Source organism: Colias croceus, chromosome 21 (genome assembly GCF_905220415.1).
Source record: "Colias croceus chromosome 21, ilColCroc2.1".
Taxonomy (NCBI): Eukaryota; Metazoa; Arthropoda; class Insecta; order Lepidoptera; family Pieridae; genus Colias; species Colias croceus.
The window spans coordinates 2,597,574-2,608,580 of record NC_059557.1 but is presented as its reverse complement, the minus strand read 5'-3'; the positions used below and the strand labels follow the sequence as shown (position 1 = coordinate 2,608,580).

At 31.6% G+C, this 11,007-nt stretch overlaps 1 protein-coding gene across 4 annotated transcripts in view; it reads left to right on the top strand.

Moving 5' to 3' along the window:
* The first annotated feature begins 203 nt into the window (after positions 1 to 203).
* LOC123701514 (ras association domain-containing protein 10) overlaps positions 204 to 11,007 on the top strand; it is a 100,900-nt gene continuing 90,096 nt past the window's right edge. For 3 of the 4 annotated variants that reach the window (XM_045649015.1, XM_045649014.1, XM_045649016.1), the window contains exon 1: positions 204 to 362. The gene's annotated coding sequence lies outside the window, so the exon portion shown is untranslated. Of the gene's footprint in view, positions 374 to 11,007 lie in introns of all 4 variants that reach the window. The other variant, XM_045649018.1, reaches the window with a different exon arrangement.

The following is an 11,007-nucleotide window of genomic DNA, read 5'->3' as shown; positions in this document are numbered from 1 at the left end:
GTTGTGTCGCTCTTAGAGCCTCTATATATCCTCTACGCACCATAAAACAAAAATATAAATCCAAAGTGATATCTCTTGTAAGAGAAACTCAAACATTACGACAGAAATGTTCAAGCATCACATTAAACTTGGCTATTACTCAGCTACTATGGATTTTAGTGTTTGCTATTGTTTTTTATTAGTGGCAGGATGACAGGTGGCTAGCCGCGCCAGTCACCGACCGACCTGCGTAGGAGACGGTTGCGCCCGCGCATGTATCGATTTTTTTACGTTAAGTGTGTGACACCGTGATTTTAGTGTTCTGTGATTCAACTATACTGTGTGTGTGTGTTACAGACGTACAGATATACGGATGAACAACGGTTAGTTCTGGGTAATTTGGATAAGTTATAATTTTTATTGTTATGCCATTATAGTCACGATGGACCTTGCTTGGTTTTTTATTGTTAACCATTTCGGTTTTTGTTCTATAAATCCGAAATGCCTAGTGATTAATTGTGGTGTTAATTTTATTTTATAGTGTCGAAACTGCTTTGTTAGGTTATGTTTAATTGAAACTTAAATGCGTAGTTTTTTGTTGGTGCCTGCGTTGTAAATTTTAATAATTAATAAAAAACATTGACTTAAATAAATGTTCATATAATTTAAGATAGAATAATAAGAAAATAAGTATTTAAAATAATGTGCCGAATAGTAAATATATCACATATTTACTATTCGGCACATTATTTTATGTAAATATAAAGTGTATAGCAATACTTAATTTAAAGTTAGTTTTAATCCATGGTAGAGCAGTCTATAAAAATGTTTATAATCTATGGCAGATTTACGTCAGAATTAAGTGATATGCGAATGAGTGTTATGGTTTAAAGATTAAACCAAACATTTTCTGTTAATTGAAGTATTTACTTTGTCACAGAAATTAAATAATAAAACTCTATCAAGTCCTCAAATTGCTATCGGAAATTTACGTGTTATCATGTACGTAAAAATGTTTTTTGTTGTTGTATCGGTCCTATTATAAATATACTATCCAAACTTCACAACGACCAAAATAAAAAAAAATAATTACAAAATTTTCCAAAAATTTTTTTGTATCAAACCCGCAACGTCTAATACTTTAATTGGCTTCTTACCATTAAGCTTATCTTCTTTATGATACACATAAAAGTTTCCTTTTAGAGAGCTTGATCATATCTAACAGTTAAAATGGGTATAAAAATTACTATGTTGGTGGATGTTTGAAGAAAATTACATTAAAAATACCCAAAAAGTACAAATCAATAATAATATACAGGAGCCTAGTTCTCTCGAAGTAATTTTTTTTAATGTATTTCGCTCTATATAGTACAGAGTATATTGTAGCGTCGCGTCGTAAATCAATGCTTAGCTATACAGGGTGTCCCACTGTTGGTATACTAAGCGCGAAGGCACTTGTAGTTTTGCATGCACTGATCACGTAAAAAATACTTATACAACAAAATTACGTCAAAAAATGTTTGCTAAATTTTTCCTAAAAATCCATGTTTTCTTCTAGCTTCGCGCAGCCGGCATATACCGCTTCGCTAATGTGAGCATATTGTCTATGAAAACATAATCTTGTACGATAGGTCACGTGCTAGTAGCAAAGCTGGGCGGGTTGCTTGTTATGGTTGTACACATAGTTTTAAGAATTCATCTATTTGAAAAAAAAACTGCGTCTGGAATTTTATAAGTATTTTTTACGTACTCAGCGTATGCAAAACAATAACCTCCTTTGAGCTTAGTATACCAACAGTGGGACACCCTGTATATCAATTAATCATTTAATGAATTATGTTTTAGTATTCTGTAATTTATGAATTATTGTTCTAAAATTGACTAAGCCCTCTTAGTAAATAAATACTCTAGATATATATAGTTTGAACACTTTAGAATACACTTAATACTAATACCATTTTAAAGAAATTACATCGAGTATTTTATAATAAATCAAGTCATCACAAAGTGAATGAAATAGACACTAGAAAGGAAATAGAGCGGAACAATATTTGTCTTTAATATTAAATATAGTGTTTCAATCGCATTGTCTCTACATCGCATTTTATTGATTTTTCCTGTTGTCCATTGAATAATACTTTCGAATTAAATTAAATTATATATTGTGATTATTTTTTATCTATTAAAATGAGGTTTCCAGTTTCGTTTTAAGCATTATTATATTTTACATAAGAATATTTTTTGTATGATTCCCATTTTAAATTAAAGTGTGCTGTGTGTGTGTTTTGGCTACGTAAGTTTCTGCAATCAAATGTTTATTAAAATTATTTTTACTAAAGTTCAATACAATAGCTATTTAACAGCTATTTAACAATAACATAACCATGATTGTATCGCTTTTCTATTAATATTAAACTATGTGTGGCGCAATAACTTTCCCAGAAGGTCGTGACAAGTTTCATTTTAATTTTCTTGTTTTTAACAACACCACAATGTCACTGTGTCCTTTGATTTTTTGCGCATTGCTTAACTTGCGATGACAAATAATAACCTGTCTATATTCAATTTATGATAAGATTAAAATAAATATAATGAGTGACTACCTGACGACACACGGTTACTTCTCTTAGGACGAAATGTCAAACGCATGAAATATCAAAAACTGTATTGATTTTATTCATTTCATCACTACATATTAGTATAAAACAAAGTCGCTTTCTCTGTCCCTATGTCCCTTTGTATGCTTAAATCTTTAAAACTACGCAACGGATTTTGATGCGGTTTTTTTAATAGATAGAGTGATTCAAGAGGTTTAAGACAAAGCGGGCGAAGCCGCGGGCGGTAAGCTAGTACACAAATATAAAGCTACATCTTTACGTATCTTTACCGAGCAAGTGTAATTGCGAAAAACGAAGGTAGTTCTCAATTTAATTTGAATTTTTTTCGCTTTTGTTACTCGCTAACTGTCGGTCCAACGATTAACGTGATTCTTTAGTTTTCGATACGATTGTTGACATTTGGTCTAATTAAAGAATCTAATAAGGCATAAGGAACGTTGGTGAGCTTATATTTTCTCTTGGGTCAACCTACGCGAAGCAAGGCAAATAATTTCTTATTTAATAAGCAAAATTATAGTACATAAAACAGCATAATATAAACGTCAAAGGAATCTAGCGAACTCCAAAGCTGAAAGCATCCTATTTATCTCTGACCATAAAACTGAAGTCAATAATTGTCATCCGGGAAGTACAGTTAGGAAGTACAAAAGGTTTTACTGCTGCCACAGAAAATATATAATAGTATGGCTGCTACTGAAAATGTTTGTGTGATTGCTTAGTGGGACGTTATAATTGCAATACATATTCTTAGTATGTAAGGACAAATGAATATTTGCATATACAGAAAACCTGAATTTATTTAGCATTGATTTTTAAATAAAGCCAGTGCTAAGGTATGCCTTGGTTTTAATTGGATCAATGCTTGACACGTTTTTTTAAATAAAATGCTTTTTCTCAGGATGAAAATACGGAAAGTCGTGTAAAAATATTACTCGTATAATAGATGTTTTTTTCCAAACAGTCCTATATAAAGTAAAATAGAAAAACACGATAGCATCGAAAATATTAAAAGGAGAATGCCCATTTTTGGTACTGGTTTTTCTCATGCATCAAGACAACAATATATTAAAAAAATCTCGGCAATTTAGAGGCCTTCTTACTATCGGAAAATATATTTTGACCAGCGAATGTTTTGTAAAATCTAATAAGACATGTAATTGTTTAGATCCGTTACCATAGATTTAGTATCCATTACCGGTTACCACGGTAACCAAGCGATTATATTATTATGACATTTACTATGGTAAATAGCTAATATTGTTTTCATTGAATTACAAAAAAAACAATTAACATAAAATCACTCTGTAAGGTATTCTTTATACACTGTAGGTTGTTTTTACATATATAGTGAAGTAAAATAATATAAATATATATATAAAAAAATATTATTATGACATAGCTTGAAAGATAGCTTGGAAGGTAACCAGTTATTTCTTATTTGTTTCTTTCTTCGAATATGTAGTGAAAAAATGATTCAAACAACAACAACAATATGTAAACCGAATAAAAACTCTATTGGTATTTTTTAAATATATATTTAGGTTTTCTTGAAATCCGTCCCGGAAGATTTCTGGTGCCTACCTACACTAGCCGATGAACAGATAGACTTTGTCTGAAAGCATAAGCTCTACGCATAGATTAAATATTATGTTAAACGAAAAATAGCCTTCAGACGATAAAATACTACCTAAATCACACATAAACCTAACTAAATCGGGTTTATTTAAGTTTTGAGGTTAATTCACATTTTTCTCAATATCTTGAAAACCCCTGTTTTTATCACAAAAAAAATGTATTGGTAAAAATCTTTTGAATATCGAAGAACCCTCCAAAACCACTCTGGCATTGACGCAACACTATACTGTGGTCCATACTTTCATGGGCATTCTCCTTTGTCATAAAACAAGTGAACAAGAGACTTTGTTTGACCTGTTTGTCGTTCTTTTTTGTACAAATTGACCGAAAACCCATATAAAATAAAATGTGAAGTATTTATATGACAAAAGAACATGGCGCTACAAATATTGAAATTTGATTTTTATTTCTGGCCTAATGTTTGGTGTTTTGTGTTTATTTTATAACTCATAAATTAGTTCGATTTTCCTCGAAAGTTTGCGTTTGTGCGTTAATGATTACACCTAAGTACATGTCTTTTAAGTCAAATTAATATAATAAAAATATGGGAACAACTATTTTTTGTATGTTTGAAATGGATGAATGTAAAAATTACTTAATTATTTTTTCACCAGCAGGAAGCTGGCTATGGCTGCTTTTATAGTAAGGGCTTAATTTGAAAAGCATGCAATTTTTTTTCGCCAAATTATTAATTTTTTTAATGAAAAATATGTATAGTATTGTTATATTGAAAGATAGGTAATATTAGAATAAGCTACGATACTTTTCTATTCATAGTTTTCAACAACCTAAAAAAAAACGTTAGTATTTTCCTTCAAAAGCCAATGGTGACAAATAATATAAATATGTACTCATATAAGTGAAACTAGAAACGAATAGAGACCAAGAAAGTGAAATTTATATTAACAATTTAAATCTTATTACGTACGTTTAAATATTCATTCAAATCATCGAGGGAGTTTATGCAATGCTATTTGCAATAAACAGTTGCATTATCGATTGACGTATTTCAAATCAAATAAAACAGAAGATTGTTTTAAACGTTTTGCGTTTTTTTTTTAATTTTACTAAACATTAAAAAAATTGGAGCTTTTGATCGCTTTTCGAATTTTGATGTCTAGCTAGAGTTTTTACATAAAATAATTAAGTATACCAGTACATACATAGCACTGTTAAATAACTGATAATTTTAACACAGGTACAAGATAGATTTAAATATATATAAAAAATATATATATTTTTTTCATTTATATGCGGAGAGTCAACGATTACTTGCTGAATCCAGGAGCACCAAAATAAAAACGAGCTTTTTTAAAATAATCATGCTACTTTACGTATGAACCTCTGGAACAGCTAAACCGATTTTAATGAGACTTTAAATAGAAAATTGAACAATTTATAAAGAGGTATTATAAATTCTCATAGGACTAAGAATAACGAGGCTTCTATTCCTAGACGTAAGAAGTCACTTGCATACTAACTAAAATCATTAAATCTTGCAATATAAGATACTGCACCCATAACTTCACCAGATTATTAAATGTCAATGGAATCAGCGCGTTAATCAATTAACTAATAAAATAAACATCAATAATTCATATTGATGACAAATTATTTCAATAACATGGGCTTTAGGAGATGTTTATTGATATCTTCGCCATTACTCAACTGCGTGGTGAATAAATGCATGAGATTGCAGGATTGGGGTCATTTGCTTATATCGGGTATCTACACTAATATTATAAAGAGGAAAACTTTGTAACAGTTTGTTTGATTGTAATGAATAGGCTCATAAACTACCGGACCGATTTTAAAAATTCTTTCACCATTCGAAAGCTACATTATCCAAGAGTAATATAGGATAGGTTTTATCCCGGAACATTCGGAAATTGCTAGTTTTTCTTTGAAACCGCGGGCGGAGCCGCCGGTGGAAAGCTAGTCATTTAGAAATCTTGGCTTTTTATTTTACTGATTGTCCAGTAGTCAACTAACTATCATCAAGCAGTTTGAATAATTTTGAAATTGTCAAAGGTATTTTAATTTTTGAAGTGCAACTTCTTTATCGGGGTTGAAAAAATTTTTAGTGTTACATTTTTTCGTTACGCGTGACATTTTTCCGTTACGCGCCATCTTTTTCTTATCCCTACCTTAATAAATTATTTTTTGAAAAATAAGGTCATAAAGAAGTTTCACTTACGTGTGTACACGCACACATTTTTTTCTTGATAGAGTATTAGGAGAGTATTTTTTTTTTCAAGTTTAGAGGGAGAAACTTATTTATTTTATCACCGAATACTTTACTTTTGGTGACGGAGGCCAAGATCCTCTTTGGTTCGTTGCACCGTTGAAGTAAAGTAAGTATTAACGAATATTGACGCTAAAGGTTTAAAATTACATTATTAATTAATTGCGTATAATGTAAACTTTAATTAAAAATGACTACGAATTGATTATAGTATTTATTTAGATTACACCTTGATATTCTCCCTATAATCTACTTATAATTGAACCAAAAAACATCTACTACTAACCCTTAAACACTATACCGACTAGATAATCAATTAGACCTTAAAAACCACCCAAGTAATTTAAGAGGGGTTAGGCGGTCAACAAAAATTCAGCTATTCGCGCCTGAGGTGAGGGGTGAGGGGTCCGCGTTTAGTATGGAATCAACGTGCTCGAAACTAAAAATCGTAAGCGCCATTCACATTTTTATCAAAAAGCGAATGAAAATGTTTAGCATTTTCTAAATCTAAAACAGTCACGAAATCGAGAACGGAAAATACGGTTGTAATGAGCATTTATATGATATTTTATTGGTAACTTCAGGATTTTTTTTATCGAGCAAAATTTTTCCAATCATGTTTTGGAAAAAGTCATCTCACTTACGTTCTGTAATACATATTAGAAATTGCAGTGCGTAATAACTTAAATATTTTCAATTATAGCTCATAGATAACAGTCCAATTTGCCGTTTTCACCTACTAAGGGCCCTTAAAGGTCACAAGTAAAAGCACAGTATAAGCTACGTAATAATTTCAACACCTGTCCTCACAATTCCACAACAGATAGCTAAAATCTAGATTCTAGATAGACTTAAATGAGCTCTATCAGTACTTGTTACCGACAGACTAACAGACTTAATTTGATTTATAACCTGTACAAGTCGTATTCTATACTAATATAATGAAGATTTGTATGTATGTTTGTAACGAGGTTCAAAAAGTACTGGACGGATTTGGATGAGACTTCACAGGAATAAAGGTGCGTCCGTCCGTCCGTGGCTTCGCCCGCTTTGTCAAAAACGTAATAAATTATATACTAAAACTTTCCTTAGGAATCACCCTATCTATTAAATCGCATCAAAATCCGTTGCGTAGTTTTAAAGAGAGCATACATACGGACAGGCAGCGACAGCGACTTTGTTTTATACTATGCAGTGATACGTATCTGAATAATATCGGTTTGTCCGCGGGTAAAACCACGCGGCACGGCTAGTTTATAATACAATATTTTATTATGTATAGTGAATCTATCATGTAACATTTTATTAACCGTTTTTGTGACCTATAGGAGTTAAGACCTAGGTGATAAATGATCGCAGAGTGGGTGGTAGCCTGGGGGGCGGGCAAATTATGTTTTAATATTAAAGGAAAGCTGTTAGAGCGAGTGTGGTCTCTTAAAAATATCGTGGATTTTGATAAGGATTCAATCATTATAAACCAAAGGTAAACTATACATAGTAAATGTAGATTATTATTATTCAAAAAGTAGGTAGGTACTGTGCAGTTATTTTATTACAACCTAATAAAACTGAAGGTGGTGGTAAAACTAGCCTCATCAAATTATGGGGTTCAATAGGTCATTAGTTGTTTCCTTTGTGAAAATAATTATATTATTCAAATTTAAAAAGTTATATTTTGGAATAAACATTGTTCTCTAAGGGAAAATAAAACAATTTTTCAGTCAACCTAAGAACTTAATACATCTTTGTAAATAAATTTCTGGACTGTCTGCAGAACTTGGCACACATTTAGATCTCATTTCTTTTTTTGGCAAATTAAGTCAACGATTGAACTCGGCTCCAAATTTTAATGTGTCGTGTAAGTGCACGTTTGTCTGTAACATAGCTTATAATAGACTAGGTTTCCGCCCGCGGCTTCGCCCGCGCAGTCAAAGAAAAACCCGCATAGTTCCCGTTCCCGTGGGATTTCCGGGATTGCGTCATTTTCCCGGCATAAAAAGTAGCCTATGTCCATTCTCGGATATCAAAATATATCCATACCAAATTTTATGAAAATTAGTTCAGTAGTTTAGGCGAGAGTGAGTAACAGACAGACAGACATTTACTTTCGCATTTATAATATTAGTATTGATAGTGTGGATGTCAACGTATTTTTAATTCAATGTCTAAATTATGCAGTATCGAGATGGATGGCTTTGTGTAGTGGAAGTCTAGATCTCCACCAATGTTGAAGTGGTACAAAAGATATTTTTATTCCAATCGTGTGAGACTCTTATTTGATTTATAATTTAATATTGTTAATCACTCACTTACTCATATTTCACTTGATAATTAAACAGATAATTAAACTTGACTTGACTGTTTATTGAAGCTCATCTAAAATATTAAACAAACATCTTTGTATGGGAAGCTGATTAAATAAGGCTTAAATGATATGTAAATATACTATGTATTTCCGTAAGAGTTTGTGTGCAAACAAATAATTTACGCTACGATTTCATGTTAAGACTGCATCATGTGAACGTCGAGGCTATCCAGCTCCTTGACAACACGGACATAGTGAGAAGACTGAAAAGGACAAAACCTTTTGAGTTAGTTTAGTGAAGTGTTAATGTAATATAGTGAGTGCTATTCATAAAGAACACATGAACGAAGTGTCTTCGTAATGGACACGTTCTTAGACATACTTTACCTAGCAAATTAAGTTAGATTTATATTACTCATTAGCCTATTATATAGTGTAAGGCTAGATCGTAATTTTCAATAATGATACCCTAGTTAGGTTCATTATATTAGGTAAAAAAAAAAATGTTAAGACTAGCTGTTGCCCGTTGCTTCGTCTGCATGGAAAGGATAAATTTTCATCCTTCATTCCCTATTTTATCCATGGGGGTAGAATTGATTAAAATCGTTTCTTAGCGGATGCCTACGTCCTAACATCTACTTGCATGCCAAATTTCAGCCCTATCCGTCCAGTGGTTTGGGCTGTGCGTTGATAGATCACTATTGTCAGTCAGTCAGTCATACTTTGAGTTTTTTATATTATGTAGAAGTCGTAAAAATGTGTTAAAAGCTCCATAAAATGTACCTTCATAAAATAATTTTAATTAAAAGCGTGTTTATGTAAAACTATGTTTAACTTTATCAATTTCGATTGAGAGGTTCTCTCATGGAGAGAAAACGTAAACATGTACCACGGGCGAATCCGGGGCGGACCGCTGGTCTATCCATACTAATATTATAAATGCGAAAGTAACTCTGTCTGTCTGTTACTCAATCACGCCTAAACTACTGAACCAATAAGCATGAAATTTGGTATGGGGATATTTTGATACCCGAGAAAGGACATAGGCTACTTTTTATTGCGAAATATGTACCACGGGCGAAGCCGGGGCGGACCTCTAGTACTTATCTATACTGATATTATAAAGCTGAAGAGTTTGTTTGTTTGAACGTGCTAATATCAGGAACTACTGGTCCGATTTTAAAAATTATTTCGGTGTTAATTAGCCCATTTATTGAGGAAGGCTATAGGCTATATATTATCTCGCTAAGACCAACAGGAACGGAGCACAGCTGTACATTATAAATGGTAAACTATTTGCAACACAAAATCGATAGCTTGTCACGTGACGTAACATAATCACAAAAGAATTAATTTCCTTTCAGACTCGCGTAATATGACGAGTAACATGGCGTTTACGTAATTCATTCAGTTGATAGTCAGTCGCAAAATCAATTTCTACAAAGGCGATAATTTATAGTGACAGTTCAATCAAGGATTTCTTACATGTAGGTGCAGCTGACATCGATTAAAATAGCCTTAAGTGTTCAAAGATTTAAGGCGCTGTTTTTATGTGTTATCAATTATTGATTATTTTACCATTAAGTACTTAGGATGTGAAATGATTTCAGTGGGTAGTTAATAATTAATCAGTTAAGTAGTTTCCTACCTTTTCCTACCTAACTAATTAATGATTTATTGTACTAAAATAAATCATATCAAGTCATTAACCAGATAACTAAACATCACCAGTCGTTATGAAGTTTAAAATTTTAGATTATTTATTTAATTATATTTTCACACTATGCACACAATTATCTTTCGCTTTATATAAATTTCCTATATTATATGCATTAGAAATTTGTTCAAAATATGAAGTGCTACACTCTCTTAATAAATGAACCTACGATATATTTTAATTTTCAACTGTATACGTTACGTTACAGGTACAAAAATAATTTACAACTGGGATTTAATTATACACCACATTCGCTATTATCAGTGGCAACATAGTACCAAATACGTTAATATAATAGAGCCTTCAGATAAATCGTTATAATTGGAATTCAATGTATATTGTGAATACATCCCACGCGTTGATGTTATGTCGACGAACCGTGAAAATTTTTAGAATGCAACTGTTTTTAATCTTTGATCTGTTAACTGTTATTATACTATTCTTTTATGTTAATGTCGACACAAGGTTTTACATGAATAAAATGAGAATTTACAATAAATGTTGCAAA